Source organism: Triturus cristatus, chromosome 9, assembly GCF_964204655.1.
Source record: "Triturus cristatus chromosome 9, aTriCri1.1, whole genome shotgun sequence".
Classification (NCBI taxonomy): Eukaryota; Metazoa; Chordata; class Amphibia; order Caudata; family Salamandridae; genus Triturus; species Triturus cristatus.
In genome coordinates, this window is record NC_140592.1 from 578,964,430 (window position 1) to 578,983,924 (window position 19,495).

General features: G+C 42.3%; 1 protein-coding gene across 1 annotated transcript in view; it reads left to right on the plus strand.

The window, feature by feature from the left end:
* The window catches only part of LOC146798341 (uncharacterized), a 143,407-nt gene that overhangs the window by 88,241 nt on the left and 35,671 nt on the right, over positions 1–19,495 (plus strand). The window lies entirely within an intron of this gene.

The window sequence follows — 19,495 nt, forward strand, 5'->3', positions numbered from 1 at the left end:
AATCCAATGTGTGACACAACTCGTAATGTTCTATAATGCCCTGCCCTCATTTTTTTTTTTTTTTTTTAAAAGAAATCTTTATTTGACTTCAAAGAGTTACAGACATGGGCCTACAACCCCTTGGGCCGGCCGCTAATTAGCATGAGACGTGTCATTTCACCGTTATACAGATTGGTCAATCAGAGGATCCCGTCAGTCCATCAGCACTCCCAGTGAAGGCAGAAGCAGTAGTTGAGTGACAATATTAAATACGGTTTCAGTTTTCAATTTAAAACTAATGAACATTACACACAAACAAGGCAATAGGCATTGTGAATATCAGGGTGCGCTCCCTGGGGTAGGAAATCAATGACCTGCGGCAGACAAGGGAGGGGGGCCCGGGAACAGAGGAAAAATCAAACTGTAACCTACTCATAACCTAACAGATGAGGAATGTACAGCTAGACGGGACAAAGGGACATCCAATACAATAGCCAGAGGAGGGGCACAGATGTCTCCGCGATAGGAATTCCACGGACCCCACACCCCAGTCCATTTCCTTGGCTTGCCTCTCGCTACATACACCGTTTTTTCTCTAAACATGCACCAAACCATATTCTCCTTCCACACCGAGACCGTGGGCGGCCTCTGGGAACCCCATAACTGTGCGATGTTGCGTTTAGCCACCATATTTCCCAAAGTCGCCCACTGCGTCTGTGCCACATTATAATCGTTTGGCTCCCACACGTTCAGCAGACATCTCCTAGCTTCTGGAAACAGCGCAACATGAGTGACCTCTTCCATTACAGCATGCACCCGACGCCAAAAGCGAGCCACCTCAGGGCATTCCCAGATAACGTGAAGGAAAGTACCCAGCGAACCACAGCCACGCTTACACATCCCATCCACGGAGAAACTCATGCGCATCAGGCGGGGACCGGTGACATACACTCTATGGAGTATCTTTAGTTGTACGAACCGAAGGCGGGCCGGAATTGCCACCTCCCTCGGGGAGGCTATTGCCGAGACCCAGTCCTCATCATCCAATTCCAAACCGTCAGCCACCCAGATCTCCCTCAAGTGGGTCAACAGGTCTGCCCGGTCATTGATAAGCTTTTTATAGATCAAGGAGATTGTGCTGTCAGGCACGTAGCCATCGAGCACCCTGTCCTCCAGTGGGGAATTTTCCGGGATAGCAGTAGCATCAGGGAAAACCGAGCACAACGCATGACAGACCTGAGCATACCGGAAGTACTCCCTATCGTTCAGCTTATATTCCGCTTTCAGCATTTCAAACGTTTTAAACTTCCCTTTCACCCAAAGATCACTCACCTTACATATGCCAATCATATCCCATTTCTCAAATCCTTTAGTTTTCCACAAACAGCCCAGCCTTTCTGAAGCATACAGTGGAGTCGCTCGAGTCAGGCGGTCCTTCCAACCCATTGCAGCATTAGCCGCATGCCACACACGTACCGCTATCTTTGTAGGGCCTGTCAACTGCACACCAGGAGGCTTCGAATAGAGTGCTCTATTATAATCCCCCCCAGGCAATAGCATTTTATCCATCTCGAACGCCGGGTTCAAGGCCGGTCTGTACATCCCGTGGTTCACCGCCGCCAATTGGGACGCCCAATAGTATCGCTTGATATCGGGGAGTGCAATACCCCCATCATACCAAGGGAGTGTCAATTTTGTGAGAGCGATTCGCGATCGCCCGTCCCAAAACAACCGCCTCTGCAAGCTCTCCACCTCACGGAAATAGCGGGCCGGTATGACGTCGAGTGTATTTTGCAGTGCATACAGGAATCGTGGTAGCGACATCATTTTAAACAACGCCGCACGTCCGAGCGGCGAAAGCGGAAGCCGTCGCCACCCCGAGACGTCGGCCTGCCCTGCCATAATTAAGGTGCATTAGTTCCTCCCGATCTTTGGTGATGCGAATACCCAGATATTTTACTTCAAAGTTACACCACTCTATCGGAAAAGCAAGTGAGAACTGTGTAGCTGCAGAAGTGAGTGGGAATTTTTGTGATTTCCCCCAGTTAATGTGAGTCCTGATATACAGGGTGACGTCATCTGCATAGAGGGAAATGAGTACCTGATGCATGGGACACCTTAATGCTTTGTCCTGGTGATGCTGACGCAATTTAGCTGTGAGTGGCTCAATGGCTAGCGCAAAGAGTAAAGGGGACAGTGGGCACCCCTGTCTAGTACCTCTGCTAATTGGGAAGGTCAGTGACATCTGCCCATTGATACAACCCTTAGCTGTCGAGGAATTATAGAAAAGACCTATCCATGATAAGAACCCCACAGGCATTCCCATGTGCTGTAATATTCCCAATAAGTAGTCCCATTCTACTAAATCAAACGCTTTAATGGCGTCCAGAAAGACCGCCACAAGCGCCAAATCGGGGTCTACATTTTGTAATATGGAAAAGAAAGTGCGAAGATTGTGGGAGGTTACCCGTTCTAGAATAAACCCCGCCTGGTCGGGGAGGACCAATCTCTCCATCAACAGGTTTAATCTATTGGCCAGTACTTTAGCCAGGATTTTAGCGTCAATATTGATGAGGGACAACGGCCTATATGAGTCGCATTGGTCTGCAGATTTTTCTTGCTTTAACAGGGAGGTAATAAGCGCTTCTCTCATCGAAGGCGGGAGGATACAATTTGTTTGGGCCTCTTCATAGACAGCTTTCAGAATGAGAGTGAGTTGATAAATATATGCTTCATAAAAGTCTATTGGAAGCCCATCTAAGCCTGGGGCTTTACCTGATTTCATGTGCATGATGGCCTCCCGCATCTCGTCCTCTTCGAAGGGGGCCACCAGAAATTCCCTCTGTGAGTCTCCCAGCCAAGCCAGGGCCACATTTTCTAGGTATCCAGCCAGGTCAAGCGGACCCTGCCTACTAGTAGAATACAATGTAGCATAATGTGTGGTGAACGGGGTAAGTATGTCAGCGCTATCTCTGTGCCTGACGCCGTCATTATCTTTAATTTCTAGCACATAGCTAGAGAAGCGAGGTTTGCGAATTTCTTCCGCAAGGGCTCTATCCTTCTGTGGGACCTAACACTGCAAGAATTGTATCACTTGTTCATACTTCTGCATGACCAAAGGAGATGGTGCATTTGTCTCAACTACTCTCTGGGGTTCTGCATTAGGCCACTGCATTGACACTTTACATTCAGCCCTCGAATCTTCCCACAGTACCTTCGAAAATCTTCACAAACCTCTCAATCTGGGTGTACCATAAGTCAGGATTTCCCCTCAATTTTGTGAACTGATTTGTAAATGTGGCAATTTCAACTTGACTTCAAAGTACACCCCCATCCACTTTCCTCAAAGGAAAAGCACTAGCATCAGTATTATTTTGGGAGGTCACTTTCCTGGTGTCCTAGAATCCTCCTTCAGCTTCCTCCTCTGTTCTTTGTTAATTCACTTGTCCCTTATTTTATCCAAAATGTTCAATTTTTGTATACTGATTACCAATTCCCTTATATGTACCTTAAACTCATGACTCCTCGTACTAATAAGTAGCTCTTCGTTCACATGCGCCCTTAAGCTTTTCTGCAAGGTCTGACTTTTAGAAAGATCAATATTGTGTTCCATGGCTAATTCTGTCAACCTTTTGTGTGTCTTTACAACAGATAAAGTGACTTCATTACTTAGGAACTGAAGTTCTTCTTCGTGGTATCTACCCAAATATGTCATATCCAGGTTTCCTTTAATAAGTTCATGCAACTCCACATTTAGCCTAACAACATCTAAGGGCCTTAGAATTATATGTGAGTTATGGGACTGTCTTCAACCTCCTCTGTTTCTCCACTCCCCATGAAAGTTCCTTCCATCTGGGGCCGTGCTCTATAATCAAAAACCCTGTAGCGCCCTGGGCAATCGGTGCCGTGAACACTAAAGAAGGTTCAGGGGCAAAAGCAAATATTTGTGAGTTCGGAATGGTGTAAACAGCAGCGGTAATGGAAACTCTGGCTGCTACACCTGAAATTACCGGAAATGAGGCTTTAGTAGTCGGGGCAGTCACAATAGGAACTGTCCCAGTCTGGCTTGTTACAGCATGAGTAGTTACTATTAGAATTGCCATGGCTGAATTGTTTCAGTTTAATTTAAGTTTAAATTGCATTTATATAGTGCTTACTACCCCTGATGAGGCGTTGAAGCGCTTTACAGCGAGTATCATGCTACTCGGAAGCCCAAAGTTAGTGGTTAGTCCATTATTTACTGAGGTTAGTTTGCACACTCAAGGAAACCACTCTATGCATTAGTTTCTTTGTGAAAATTAGTGACTTAGGTGTGATCATTGGAGGGAGCTATGTAAGAAGCAAATGCTAGCTTGAATTTATAGATATTGCTATGGTTTCCAAAAAGAGTTTAGGACAGCCATGCACAAATTTTAAGATAGAAGAGGCAGGCAAAAGGTATAAGGTAAGCAAGACGTGGCTCGCATACCACCCGCTTTGAAAAAAGGAAGTCCAGTTCTTGTTTAGACCCCTTTCAAAGTGACTGTTAACATTTAAGTATATCCCGTTATTAGGATCGGACTGGGACAAAAATTAGGCCCGGGCACCAAAATTAAATTTGCCCACATTGGCGAAGCATATCATTTAAAAATCTGTAATATATGGGAAATTAAACAGTAAAATGGAGCCCACCTGGTCATACAACCGGCTAAAAACTGCTAAAAAACTGGTCCACATAATGATCTGTCAGATCAGCCCATCAGGCACTGCCTCAATGTCCAATAGGCCAATCTGAGCTCACCTTGACCCTCTAGCATAAGTGAGGTTTAAATATGTTTTTGTGAATCAGGCCCTTTAGTGTATACCTGCTGTTGGAAGCTGGCTCTCTATAAAGTGCACTAAAACGAAGTATACTGTGCAGAGAGTCCAGTGAGACCCAGGTTGGTATACAGAAGCAAATGTAGATAATACTAATGCTCTTTTTGTGGTAGTGTGGGCAAGCAGTTGGGCTTATCAGAGGGCAGTGATAAGCATTTATTAAACTCACAGAGGCAATAAATGATTCAAACACTCAAGAATAAATTCGAGACCAATTTTAAAAAATAACACTGATTTTAATATAATTTTTCAGACCAAGAACTTTGTTCTACAGTAAGTGCTTTTCAAGATAGAAATTTTTCACGTTTGCAAAATAACTCACTTTTGTGAGCAATTACACGCCATTGAAGTTAATGGCAGAAAATAGAAAAATGCATATGAAATCATGCAGTTGGGTTTTAAGGATCACTGGCTGGATTTAGGTAAGTAGCAAAGCCAGGTCCAATGTTTTGCCAGCGGATTCTCTGGAGCGCCCCGTATTCGGCCGGGAGCAGGGTGCTGAGGTCATTGGTAGCCGGTGCGCTACAAATGACCTGAAAACACACTGCCCAGGGGGACTTAAAGGGAAGTCCGAGGGGTCCAACTCCAGAGAGCAGGTCGCAAGGGCCTCAGGACCATGGGAGCACAGCTGGTTCATCTGGACCCAGGCCGGGCAGGCTGGGTGCAGAGCAGATAGGTCAGTCGGGTGGCATGCTTCAAGATGTCTTCGCGGTCAGGGGCAGGCAGGTTGCAGGGTTGATTTCGGACAGCTGGGCAACTCACAAATGGGGTCTAAGGGGTCTTGACGTCCCTCAGTGGGTGCTTGCTTCCTGGGCAGTTGGAGTTCAGAATGGACACTTTGTCTCGGTGTAAGTCACAGAGGCTTCGATACCCCGCATATTGATGCGGCACAGCTGCAGTAGGTCCTAGTGTCTCCAAACTCGATGGGAGACAGATCTGACCCTCAGGAGCTGATGTACCTCTTTGTGCATGTATGCTGCATCAGAGTCGCCCGGGAGCAGCAAGTCGGTTAACTGGACTCTGTGGGTTCGGTGCCTGCGGTCTGCAGGGGAGTAGTTCCTCTACCTCAAGGGAGTTTCTTGGTAATTAGTGAATACCTTGGGGTGCTCCGGGGGTTCTTGAGGTCCTCACAGCAGCAGGATGAGACAGCACACCACGACTGTCAAGTCCCGGAAGCAGCAGCCAGGTTTCGCACCAAAGTTCTGCAGCAGGTATTCGGTTCTCAGGTCAGCAGCTCTTTTTTGCCCATATATACTTTGTGCCATTTGAATCTAAAGTTCAGGGTCCAGGGATACCACATAAATGCTAAATTTAGGGGCGTTAAAGGGGATGACAGGTAGTAGCAATTGGGATACCTGCCAGTGGGAAAGGGCACTACCCTAGCCCTAAATGGCTAATTCCTGCCATCACAAGATGGAGGAATTGGAAAATTTGTGCTCACATCACCAGCCCCACCTTAGGGGTGGTGCTGGCTAAATGTGGGCACACCTCCTAATTAGACACATTTTTCCGCTTGTCCTCCCACCAAATGTGGAGCAGGACAGGGGGGTTGGCATCCTCCACTAGCTGGACCAGCCTGGGTTGCATTTCAAAGATGGCATTGCCTATGAAGCTTCCCGCCCTGGAAGGCCATCCTGGCGTGAAGGAGGTATGAAGCACCTCCGCCCAGAGCAGACTTTGTTCCTGGCCTCTGAGAGCACTGGCTCTCACCCCATGAGGTCAGAAACATGTCTGATGGTGACAGGCTGGCTAAGACTAGTCAAGACCACACTGGTGCTTGGTAGGTCTTCAGGGGGCCCTCTAAGGTGTCCCCTGTGTGTATTTATTAATAAATCCAACACTGGCATTAGTGAGGATTTATTAAGATGAGATGTTTGATACCAAACACCTTAGGGTACAGCAAAGCCATCATGGAGCTAGGAAACTCGCGATGACAAGTATCCAGCCCATGCACTCTCTATGGCTTCCCTTTGCACTTACTATATCCAAGAATGGACTTAGGCATTGCAGGGTCATATCTGTTCATACAGATATGTCCACATATGAGATATACGAGTACCTCATGCAGTGTATGGGAGCATTGCACACAGGGCTTTATGCCATTTCGAATCTTCATTATTTCCTGCACCAAGACACGCAGCCTGCAATGGCAGTTTGCATAGTCTTGCTGAGGGGGTCTCTGGGTGGCATACTTTGTACTGCAGCCCCAGTGGACTCTTTTCAGTCCTAATGCCCTAGGTACCAGGGATACAATTTACTAGAGACTTACAGGGGTTGCTGAAGTTGTACCTATCGTGGTACAGTTTTAGGTAAGGGAGCCTGGTTAGCAGGGACTCAGTACACTTTCAATTCGAAATCGCATCATGCACCAGGCAAAAAGTAGGGGATAACCATGTCAAAAGAGGCACTTTCCTACAGGTGCCAAAATATTTACAATTAAATGGAAATTACACTCTTTTAAGTACCTGCGGTACTTGGCGGCCGCAATATATATTATTCTTTTATTGATTAGTCCTTTCAATATATGTTATTAATTTAACAGGCATATATCCTTCAAATTTTTGGAGCAAGGACAGTCAAGATGCACTTCAGTTTTGAAAAGCTCCACTCCTGAAACTGAAAGTCAATACCAACTTGTATCACTTAACATCCTGTTGCAGTTGAGATTGACACAACGGGGCCATCTGAGTCGCAATCGCCACAGCCTGGGCTGTCGTTATCCATCCTTGTCTTCGGATTTGAGCAGGACAAACGGGTTTAGTCGCATTATTGCTATTATCTGGGGGACCTTCAGCAGAAACTGGACCATATTATATGGAGGTGGTTGGGAAGACAGGAGGTCTGCTAGAAAGCCATCACTAGACAGGGCTAGTTTCAGACAGGGCACCTGCACCCTGCTCTCCCTGTACTTTCTTCTTCCTCCTTTTGTCAATACTTGGAACATTCTAACTGCCTAGGCCATATCCGTCCGCCACACTTGCTGTTCAGTATCCCATGTAGCATCAATCCAACTAGAACTGTTCTTTTAGCTTGATTCTGATATTTCTCCTTATCCTTGGCATATGCAGCACACTTCCAGGCATTCAAAGCTTCATATTGGGCTGGTCTAGGTGAGGGTTTCATGTCATATACTACTCAACTCAAATCCTCTATTATATTTAGATTAAAGCAACCATATCGGGGAAACTGTAGGGCCCCTTTTTTTCTCAGTGATCTTGTTCCTTTCGTTTAGCCAAATGCATGTGTGGAGCCCAACATTGATTGCCATGTAATGAACTGGTGTACCCTACAGAGGAGCTTACTCACCCCTGACAGGTACCCTAAAATTGCCTGTCGCAAACTCACTCAGTGCCCTGAAAAATTTAATTTTTACTGTGGTTTTCGACAAATGGAAATAAACAATCTCGATTTCAAATGACCAGTGGTTCTTAGCAAATCACAATGCAGTACGTAACAGTAGCAGTGCCCAATATTAATGTAGTACTCTATGCAAACCTTTCAAAGCATGTCACCTGATGACGTTAATATCAGTACCAGCACAGCACACACACCAACCAACCAATACCAGCACAGCACCTGATGAAGTACTTGTACGACCTTGCAGCAACTCACCCTCCTTTACAATTACTTCATGTAAGGAATACTTTTGCGAAATGCCAAAGCAAATCAAAAATAGTGAATAACTCTTATCTGTTCCACTAAAGAAATTCAAAGTTATCACTCACTCAAGGGGCTACATGAGGAATAACGCTTTCCAGACATTATCACGCACACTAATGAAATCTCAGCCAGCGAGAAAGCAGCCTGACTAGTGCAGTTTCTCCTCTACTAGTGCAGTTTCTCCACTACGCAAAAGGATTTACCAACACCTATCACTATCAATACACTCCCAACAATATGTTACAGTTCCTGATCTCAGTTATGCAGCAGATGGTACCTCATGGACCGGCACCACAAACCTTGACAAACAAGTTAAACTATAATATACTCCTTATCTATCCCGGGATCTTGGACTGCGAGGAGCCCGATAACCTCAACTTCTCAGCAATAAGCGCTTATGCATTTACATGAGCAGCTATGTACATAAAAAGAACATTATTAATTCTTCCATTCAGCTTCACAGCCTTCTTGGACTTACAGCAGACAATACACCATGAGACACACAATGTCAGCACATACACTGTAAACTTGATACACATAATTTTTGACACACAAACAACCCAGCTTATACTCACTCCTCGAACACCACGACTGCTTTCAGAACCACCGGAAGACTGCCAATACTTCAAACTGGGCCATGGACTTTGGGAACATGGGCTGGAATTGGACAAGTTCTAGATTTTTTCTGGGGCATTTCTAGATCCCTAGACTTCGGTGGCAAACCATCTTTGATGCTACCAATTGGTACAGCACACTTTCTTATATCCATAAATTTACCATTGATTATCGCCAAAAAGTGTATGAACGGAGCTAGCATCCACAACAATATTCAATTACAGTGAAACCAATTTGGCTCCACAAGAATGACAGAGAGGAGGGTGTCTAAATCATGAAGGTTTATTAACAAATTAGTCAAAGTTACAAGTTAATCAAATCAGTAAATCAGTTTATCAAATAGGCCTATATAAAAAGTTTGGTTATGCAACCTGAACTGGTATATTATAAAAAAGAAGATGCAAAATATGAATCAAATACAGACTACAATAGAGAAAGTACATAGGTTCCATAACGAAACTTCCTTAAGCTAAATAAGGCATTCAGGGTGGTAAGGGGACATTCTAAGCGGATGGTGGCAGTATCAGTTGAACAAAATTGAGGTTCAAGGGAAATAGGCCCAGATGTTCAAGAGAGAAGCCCAAAAACCAAGGGTCAAGAAATCAGCAGAGCTAAGGCAAAGGTCTTCCATCAATGAAGTCAGGACAGGATCTGCTAAACTATTCTAGGAGATGTGCCAATAAAATCAAACAAAAGTCTCTTCTTCACTACAATTTCCTCCGAATGGGCCAATCAGAACACACTATCTTCTGGGAGCAGGTAGACTCCCTAAGTACCCATCACCAAAAAAGAAGAATACAGCTACACAACCTTGGAAAGTATCTGTAGTCAGGTCTGCCTAGTACAGGAGGCTATCTCCCATTCCCATGCACATTTCATACCACACCAAGGCTCCAATTAATGTTCCCTAATCTAATAGTTTCTCAACCTAAACAAAAGGGCTACTTTAACTAACAAAGACAATAAGACACCTGCGAAGTAAAGGAAAATGCGAGCATTGCATTCAAAACATGGATAAAAACTTGTTAAAGAACTTTGCCCAACTTGATGCCTACTCGAGATAAAGCCCATTTTTCCACTACATTTGATCAATACAAATATGTTAGACACTATTACTTCAGAATATATGAATGTGGCTTCTTTATACCGGTATATATTGCCACATATTACCACACAAGTTTATATATCAGCATCTCGATTAATATACGATTAGTAATATTATAGAGCAGGGTTCTCCAAAGTCCATCCTAAAGGACCGGATCCATGCCATATTTTTAAGATAACTACATTTATGTAAATGGGGATATGCTAAATATCTGGAATGCATCCGGCCCTCCAAGACCGACTTTGTAGAACCCTGTTATAAAGTATTAAAATTATGCTGCTCCATTAGCGTCCAGCCCTTGTCCTTCAAAGGAAAAAAGATTGAGTAAATATTTTAACAAAAATTGTGAAAACAATACACATTGTCTTCGAATCAGGTAGTCAACACCCTACATTCGTCATTTTGCTTTCAAGGGGGACAGTGACCAATGTTAAAAACTGCCTTGCTTTTCAACTTTGCAATTTGCCAGCACAAGACTTGCATTTGCTCTCTGAAAACAGAGTTAAGAAAATGCAGATTTACCTCTATATGTTTGTAATTGGTGAACCAGTGTCACCTTGAATATGTTTAGCACCATAAATTAGTTTGTGTACAGGAGCCAATTAGCCAATAGGATCTGCAAATGGGGATCTTGCCCTGTTGTCAGAGTTATCCACAGCCCACAGGGAAAGAGACCCACAACCCCATTTCATTAATTGCTACTCTTCATATTGTTCTCAGTGAGACTTTCAAAATGGACAAGATTTAGGTAGACCCCCAACATAGTAGGAAAGGTACACTGCAACCTGAAAATCCGAATTAAATTTCTGTATTGTCAGAGGCTGGTGTATATTTACATCAGAATTATTGTCAATTGGAAGCATTGCTGTGATTTTGCTCATGACGCCATCTCCACCTTTATTCTATGAATCATGGCCCACACCCAGTAGTTCTTAGACTTGTAATTCTACCCCAACAGCTTCTGTGCAGGTTATTGTGCCAACACTAATGTGAATGTACCTGTGTTTATTCCCTCAGGTTAGAGATATGTTTGAATGCAGTGACCCACAATGGATCTCTAACAGCAGTTACAGCTTCAAAGCAGAGCCATTATTTCAGTGTTTACTGATCACAACGAGTTTTTATGCCAGTTTTCAATGCACATCAGCAGAGTTACTGTGCCCAGGACCTATGTCCATAGCAGTATTTAATATGCCATTTTCAGTCATTCAAAGCAAATTTTATATGTGGAAATTCTTAGTTTTTTCACAAATTATTAGACAATGAGTATTGCCTTACGACATTGTCATCATGAATGAATTCCATACCCCAACACAAAGCCATACTAGGCTTAATTTTCTCACAATAAATTGCTTCGTTGCCTCAGGGGCTTCCACATTCTTCAATTGGGACCAGTTTCAGTTCCACACATGCCTCCCTCCTTCTTCCAGCAAGCTCAACTACTTTAACAGGCCATCGACACATCGGCGGCTTGTCATGTGGCAGCTTCTACTCACAATGTTCTAACACATCTGGTGGCAACACGTTTAAGGAGGAGACAGTAGTTCTCCTCTCAAAGGTTAGTCGGTCTTTTCCTGACATGCATGTTTTGCTGAGGGAGCAGCAGCAGGTGGGGGCAGGGTTTCATCCTCTCCTGGATACTCCTGCTTGACTGAGCTCAACCAGGTTTCTGGCATTGGCCGTGTCTACCATCTTAGCTTCCTTTCTTTTTTCCTGACAAAATCCACATCTATCAGACTGTCTGGGTTTATGGAAGGGCTTAGAGGTTGTAGTTCACTGTCAAAGGAAGCAGTTTCTAATCAGCCCTTTCATGAACAGTTAATTTGTGTGGGTTCATTACTGGTAGGCTCAAAATGTGAATCCCCCCCCTTCTTTCTGCCTTTCCTCTGAGGGCAAGTTCTAAGATGCTGGGAGTACAGACAAGTTGGGTAGAAGACTCAACAGCTTTCTCTCATGGGTTCAGTCCAAATATTTTCACACCACTCTTCTGTTCACAAACAGACCAAGAGAACTGATTAAAGATCCAGGGTTTCCATTGGATATGGAGAGTTCAGAACTGTGCCAATCTAGTCAAAAGAGACAGCAATATTTTGTTCAGATATGAAATCCTAGAGAATATAGAACCTGTCACCTAATGGGACCTCAAATCCACTGCCCTACTGGTGGAAGCGGTACCAGAATATTGATGCCAGAATATTATCTAACATAACTATTGTGAGCTAAATACTGTGTGCAAAAATATTGCCTCGTTAGATTTAACATCAGGAAATCAACACATAAGGCAATTGCATGTTTACTCCAAACAAAATATAGGACACAATTTGTGTGTCAGATGATACTTCTCTACACAATCTTCTGTTGTATACCCATTCACTCAGGAAAAATACATTTCTAAAAGAGAGGCGTGATGAGGAATCCAGGCAGGGTTTACCAATACTGGTCCCACAATATTTATCTACCCATGATGCCACTTGAGTGTCAATAGGCTCAACACTATTGTAATTTCCGTAGGAATAAACTTCCTGAAAGCAGTAAAAAAACAACAGACAGCGAAAAATGTCACAGGGTTTGTAGCATCATATATCAAGAAAGATGACAAAGTAGAGATGTGATAAATATAAATACTTTATTCACAGAGGAAGATCCCAATCCAACCATCTCCCAGCGTATCTCACATCTTCTGTTCCCACCATTCCACATGACTTCATGACATACTTAATGACATGGAGAACATTCCATTACCACAGATACCCCACACCTCCTTTCCTTAACAAAAATAAAATATCGAAGTATATACAATTAATCTGTTCAATTTTTCATGAAAGATAGAAAGAAGCAATACAATTTTACATGACAAAAATATGCATGCTATAAATACATAGTAAACCAAATAACAATATTACTTAACATGCAATATTACTAACATTATCCTTCAAATACTGTGGTATTCGTATTGTTCGGTGAAATTTCTTTTTTAAAATCTACTTCTTAATTTCTTCCTTTTCCTTAACAGGTTCCCTATTGTTTGGGATATTTAATTTCCCTTTGTACAAAACAACTCTGTTGAGGTTCCATTTGCTGCATTTTAAAATGTTTCAATGACCTGTTTGAGTTTGGAGAATCTATTACTCCTATCATTTCTTACCGGGCTTTTGATCAGGACACCATCACCCACCAATATTTTTGTCTTCTTTACTGCCTTTTTCTAATAAAAATGTTATTTTCTGTTTTCAATCTTTTTTTCTCTTCTCTCACAGACCAGCTCTACTTAATAGTGCCCAACTTCTTAAGTCATGCTCATTAACCCATGATGTTTCTACAGTAGTGTTAGGGTGCCTACCCCGAAATAATTTAAATGGAGTTTTACCCGTTGTGCTATGTGGTGTAACCATGTAAATGTCAACTCTTCTTTTCACCTCACTTCTCCAATTCAAGGAATTAACCTTGGCCAATGTCATGGTCACCTTAAGAACTTTATTTAGCCTTTCCACCGTACATTTATCTCAGTCTGGTAAAGAGCAAAAGTTTTGTGTTTTATTCCCTGTTCCTCAAGAAATGCTTCCATCTCCTTAGATACAAGCTGAACGTTATTATCAGTAAATAATGTTTCTGCAAACCCTTCTCTCCTCATGGGTTATCCTAAAAATGTTGTCACATGCCCAGTTTCAATTCCTTTTGTGAAACACACCTCTGGCCACCTAGAAAATATATTGATTACAACTATTATATATGTCTCTTGGTCATCCCCATGGACAGAGCCCAAAATATCCAGAGCAACCTCTTTGCATGGACCTGTCAGATGTTCTCTGATTATCATGGGTTGGACCCTTGAGTTTCTAAATTTCTCACTAACCGCGCATGGTTAGCGAGAACGGACAGTCTTGCATGATTCTTTCTATCTTTAGGTACATTCCTGTTCAGCAATATGAGGTATGCATTCTTTCCTTCATTTTCAACATACCCTGGTGACATTTATGAGCTAAGTTTGTCAACTATTCTCTGAGTTTTGTAGGTGAAATCAGCCTTGTTCCTCTGAACAGTAGATCATTATGTGTTGACAGTTCATCTTTCACCCACCAAAATTTTTTACAGCCATCAGAGTCTTGTGTTTTATCATTCCACCAGGTACACACTAACTATATTACTTCATTCATTTTGGATCTGACTTTATCTCTTCATGCAATCTTCCCTCAGGAATAACTTTACACGCCACTTCACAGACACGCCGTTTCTTCATCAAACTCATAATTTTGTTCCTGTTCATGATCATCTTTAGAAATCAATCTAGAAAGCGTGTTCCCATCTCTGTTATCTAGCCCTGGAATGTATTTCATGTCAAAACTGTATTCTTGCAAGGCAACGATCCATTTGGTTATCCTTCCAGATACTAACTCTATACCTTTTTTTAAAAATATTTCACACAGAGATTTGGGATCGATCCTGCCTTCAAAAATTCCCCCCCATAAGTTCTTTTTCAGTTTCCTTATTGCCCAGTAAACAGCAAGTGCCTTTCTTTCGCTAACTGAATACCTTGTTTCAGCATCCTTTAAACCTCACAAAATGAACATGATAGTGTCTATTCCATCATGATCACTTTGCTGTAAAATAGCACCTAGTCAATAAAGACTAACATCTGTCGTTATTATTGATTTTCTTTTTGGGTCACAATTCTTTAATTTGGGTAGTTGGTTGAGTTTCTTTTTTAATTCTAGAATTTCTAGCTGACAAACCATGTCCCAAACAAACGCAACTCCATTTTTAAAAAAAAGTCTCATGTTGACACTCAATTCTGCAAAATTCTGAAAAACTTATTATGGTATTCAGTCATTTCTAAGAAATTCATTAACTCTTCTTGTGAAGTGGGTGAGCTCATTCTCTGAATAGTATCAACCAAATCTGTTTTAGGTACTACTCCATCCCTAATAATTGTATGATCTAAGTAGTCTATGGTAATTGTAACAAAATTGCATTTCACCAGTTTTGTTATAAGATTACACTCAATCTCCTTAGAAACTCTCTCACACAAATATTGTGTTCCTTAGCGTCTCGCACAAAAACAAGGATGTCATCTTGATAAACACACACTCTCTTTGCACCCTTTAAAACTTTTACCATTACCCGCTGGAAGACAGTCGCTGCAGACACTGGTCTGAAGTGTAACCTGACATATCTGAATGTCCCAAATGGTGTTACAAAGGTAGTCATGTCCTTAGACACCTCCTCTAACTCAACCTGATGGTAGGCTGAAGTGAGGTCTATTGTGTTGAACACCTTTACCCCACCTAATAACATCAACAATTCCGAGATATTTGGAAGAGGCTATTTATACATTACCATATTTTTATTGAGATGTCTCATGTCTACACAAAGCCGTAGACTAGCTATTCTCTCCCTTCAGCTTCCCCAATAATCCCATTAGCCTTAAGTTTCCCAATCTCTACTTTCATCTCTGAAAACTATAGTGACATTTCTAACCTTACAACATATAAGTTTTGCTCCTGGAATCAAATGTATTTTATGTTTATAACCTCGCAAACATCCTAGACTTTCCCTGAAAATGTCAGGGAAATCTTTATTTCCCCCAAGAGTACCCCATCTGAACGTGCAACCACCTTGTTCAGATTTACCTTATCTTTTAGACAAATCGATGGTCACCATTTGGTCCAACATCAGCCCCAGACCACCTTGATGGAGCCAACTAATTATGCTGCCCCCGTTATTGGATACATACATTTTCCCTGCTACTAAAAGTTGCTTGTATTCAATAAAACCACATAAATACCCACGCAATTTGATGGGTTCACCTCCATATGCACAAGGTTTTATATCAGGTTACCGTAATGTGACTTTGCCTTCCAGTTTGTCCCTATAAAACATATCCGAAATAATCATTAATTTTGCACCTGTATTGAAAAGGACTCTTATACTTCCACTGAATTTGTGTCCACAGGACTAGACTTCATGTTATCATCTACCTGCAAAACAATTTGGCCACATTCAAAGTCAGTATTGTCACTTTCTTGATCATCATCCACATCTATTTCTCTGATCGTTTTTTTTTTCTTTCATCTTGCACAGCACGGGGAAATGGCCCTTCTTTCTGCATATCACACAAGTAGCTTCGAGAGCAGGACACATTTTATTGTTTGCAGGATGACCAGTCTTATCACACCTGTAGCGTTTCCTTACAGTAACTCTTCTTCTTTCATCTCCATAGTCATTCTTTGTGTTAATCTTTTTGTATTTGTCTCTGACAGCATGTACAATTTGTTCTTTCCCCTTATCTTTTTGTTATTACCTCGACACATTTAATCGAATGTTCTATTTTCATAGCTACCAGTAAAACTTCCTCAGGTGTAGGCTCATCTCTTAATCACAATTCTTCCTTCACCTTTTCAATATTGCATCCTAACATCAACTGATTACAGATCCTTTCATCCAAAAATGCTGCAAATCTACAGGAGGAAGCAATTGTCCTTAGATCAGTCACATCAGATTCTACCGACTCCCCTTCCTTCTGAACCCTTCATCCAAAGTGCTACCTCTCTAAGATAGTGCACACTTTTGGTAATTAATGGTTTATCTCATTTTTTAATACATATCTCATATTCATTCAAGTCTTCAGATATAGTATCAGAGATTTCTGTAAGATCATCAAATACTTCTTGCCCTTCTGAACACAGGCAATGTAGAGGAAGAGCAGTTTTCCTCTCTGCACTCAGAGATGTCCCACATACTTTAGCATATCTTTCAAACACCTTCTTCCATTTTTGCCATTTCATGGGTGGCCTTCCCAGACTTGTCAAAAATAAATGAGGAACAGTAATGTTCTGCATAATTGTACTACACTGTACCCCTCACGTTAGATTATACAGGTGTGATAATTTCCCTTCCTGCAAAAACACTCTCCATATCACAACTTTCCTGCATACATGCATACGTAGGAGGTTAAACCGATACTTCCTCAGTATACAGATATGATAAAATTCTTTTCTGTATAAAACAATCAAAATTTCACAAATTTCTTTCACACATGAATAAATAAGTGGTTAGACTGATACTTGAATGCTGCACCAACTGGCAAGGTTTCCCACAGGGTGCCAGTCTCTATGTGTTACAACTGAAAAATAGTGTGCCAGTCACTGAATTTAAGACAAGACTGGCAAAGGTTCACAAAATGTATCTTAGCATGTGAAGCACTGTTTTACTTCTGGACTCCTTCCTGTATCAAGGAAAAGTCACTGTAGTCCAATCACTGCGTATTACCTCTATGTACCAGGAAAAGGTCCCAAAAGTGTACCAATCACTGAATTTCTTGTCAGGACAGGCAAGATGCATATTTGTGCCAAATACTGAACCATTTGTATGAGGGACCCTAATCAGGCAGAAACACTCAACATCAGGGCATTGGTTGATGTGTAAAAAACGCTGTGCCCAGTAGATGACGCTATATACGAAGATTAGTCTCATAAATGGGTGTGATTCTGTTTAGGATACTTGAAAGGCTGGAATCAATACGTAACATGCATGACAGGGGGACCTCTCAGACCTTGAATTGAAAAATATTTACTAACAAGGAGATGTCGCTACATCAACTCCTATGGCATTCAATAAATGAGCACAATTTATTAAAGACATTTTTAAGTACACAATTTGTATTGCGTTTTTTTTCTTTTTTTATACACAAAAAAATTTTTGTTTAACTGCGGACACTCATGTGATTAGTACAAACAAGTTGTTCTACTTATATGCCATGTTGCTTGGCTACTTCAAACATTAAATAATTGATTAGGAACAAACATTGAATTATTGGATAAAAGCAAATGACATATAAATATCATGACGCAAAACACATAACAATGGTACGGTCCAACCATTACAGTAAAAAAATTGACAATACATCCAGATTTTAGACACTACATAAATCAAAAGCAAATGACAAAACAGGGTAAATCTTCTGTGCCCTAGGCTCGTGTTCCAAAATTCGGGGACTTATGGATACTGTCTCCTCAATATTTATAAATTATCTGGTCCAGATTAATGTCAGAGTGATGTTATATGTCTACTAGTCTACGCTGTATTAATTGCAGTTAGACAGTCAGTATTTTTTGTTGTTGTTCCAATGTTCACTCTTGGCCTCTTAAAGGGGTATGCCTACGCGTTTCGACCTTCAGAGGGGGACCATGGCGTTATTTTGTTGAAGGTCTTCCTCAGGGCTGTAAAAGCTTTAGGGGGAGCACTGAAATTCTGTGAAGACAAATGGGGAAATGATGTTGTAATCATGACCTCAAATGTGGAATGTTTCAATGCTAAGCCCACGAGGGTGGCCTTAGATAAAAAAAATATTTTGAGGCAGTATTCCCATTAAGCGTGGATAGTGTATCCACGAAAAGAAGCGTTTTTGTGTTCCGCTATTTAAATTGTGTGTTACACTCGAGAGTTAATGTGCTGAAAAACAGACAATTTTACATACCCATTATCACATCTTTATCAATGTCAGAACCTAAAACCTTGTGCTTTAGAGAGGAGGAATTTGAAGAATTGTTGAAGAGACCATCAACACTGTATGTAGGGAACACCACCACGAATCCGGGTCAACAATCAGAATTAGAAAAAAATCACACACTTAAAAAAGAAACAAATAAGGACAGCACTACACGGAGAAGTGCTTTTAGAACACCTCCGAGTGGGAACCATTCCTATAGGCTTACAGGTTAAAAATGTGCCTGTCATCTTCACCGATTTGCCCGAATACCTGGGAGACTTTAGCCACATAGGTACTAAGTGCTCAGAGATTGGATTTTCCATTCTATCAAGACTGCAGAACGCCAAGGGGAGGAGCCAAGATGGCGACCGGGACGGCAGCGTAGATTCCCGGCTCCGTGAACCTCCGCATCCCGCACGGATATCCTGCACGAGATCCTCAGTCTGCGCTATGAGATCGTGTTTGTGAATGAGAGTGGCAACCGATCGTGTAACTCCGAGGTTTCTGGCTGCCGTACCGCCGGAGAAATCTGCAGTTGAACTTTGCGGCCCGTGCAGCCCCGGAGCCGGGACCTCGAGTGGACGCCTTGGCCGGGTGGCAGTTTAACAACAGCGGCCTGTGGTGACTGGGTGGAGTCGGTCCACCGGAGCGGTGCTGCCCTTGGCCTGCATTTTGCCGTAGTCGCTCCCACTGCTAAGCGTAGCGGACCGAGGACATGCCCGGGGGTGCAATTCTCAGATTCTTCGGTGCTTCCCCCTGCCTTTGACGGTGAGCTGCCCGGACGCCGCCCCTAG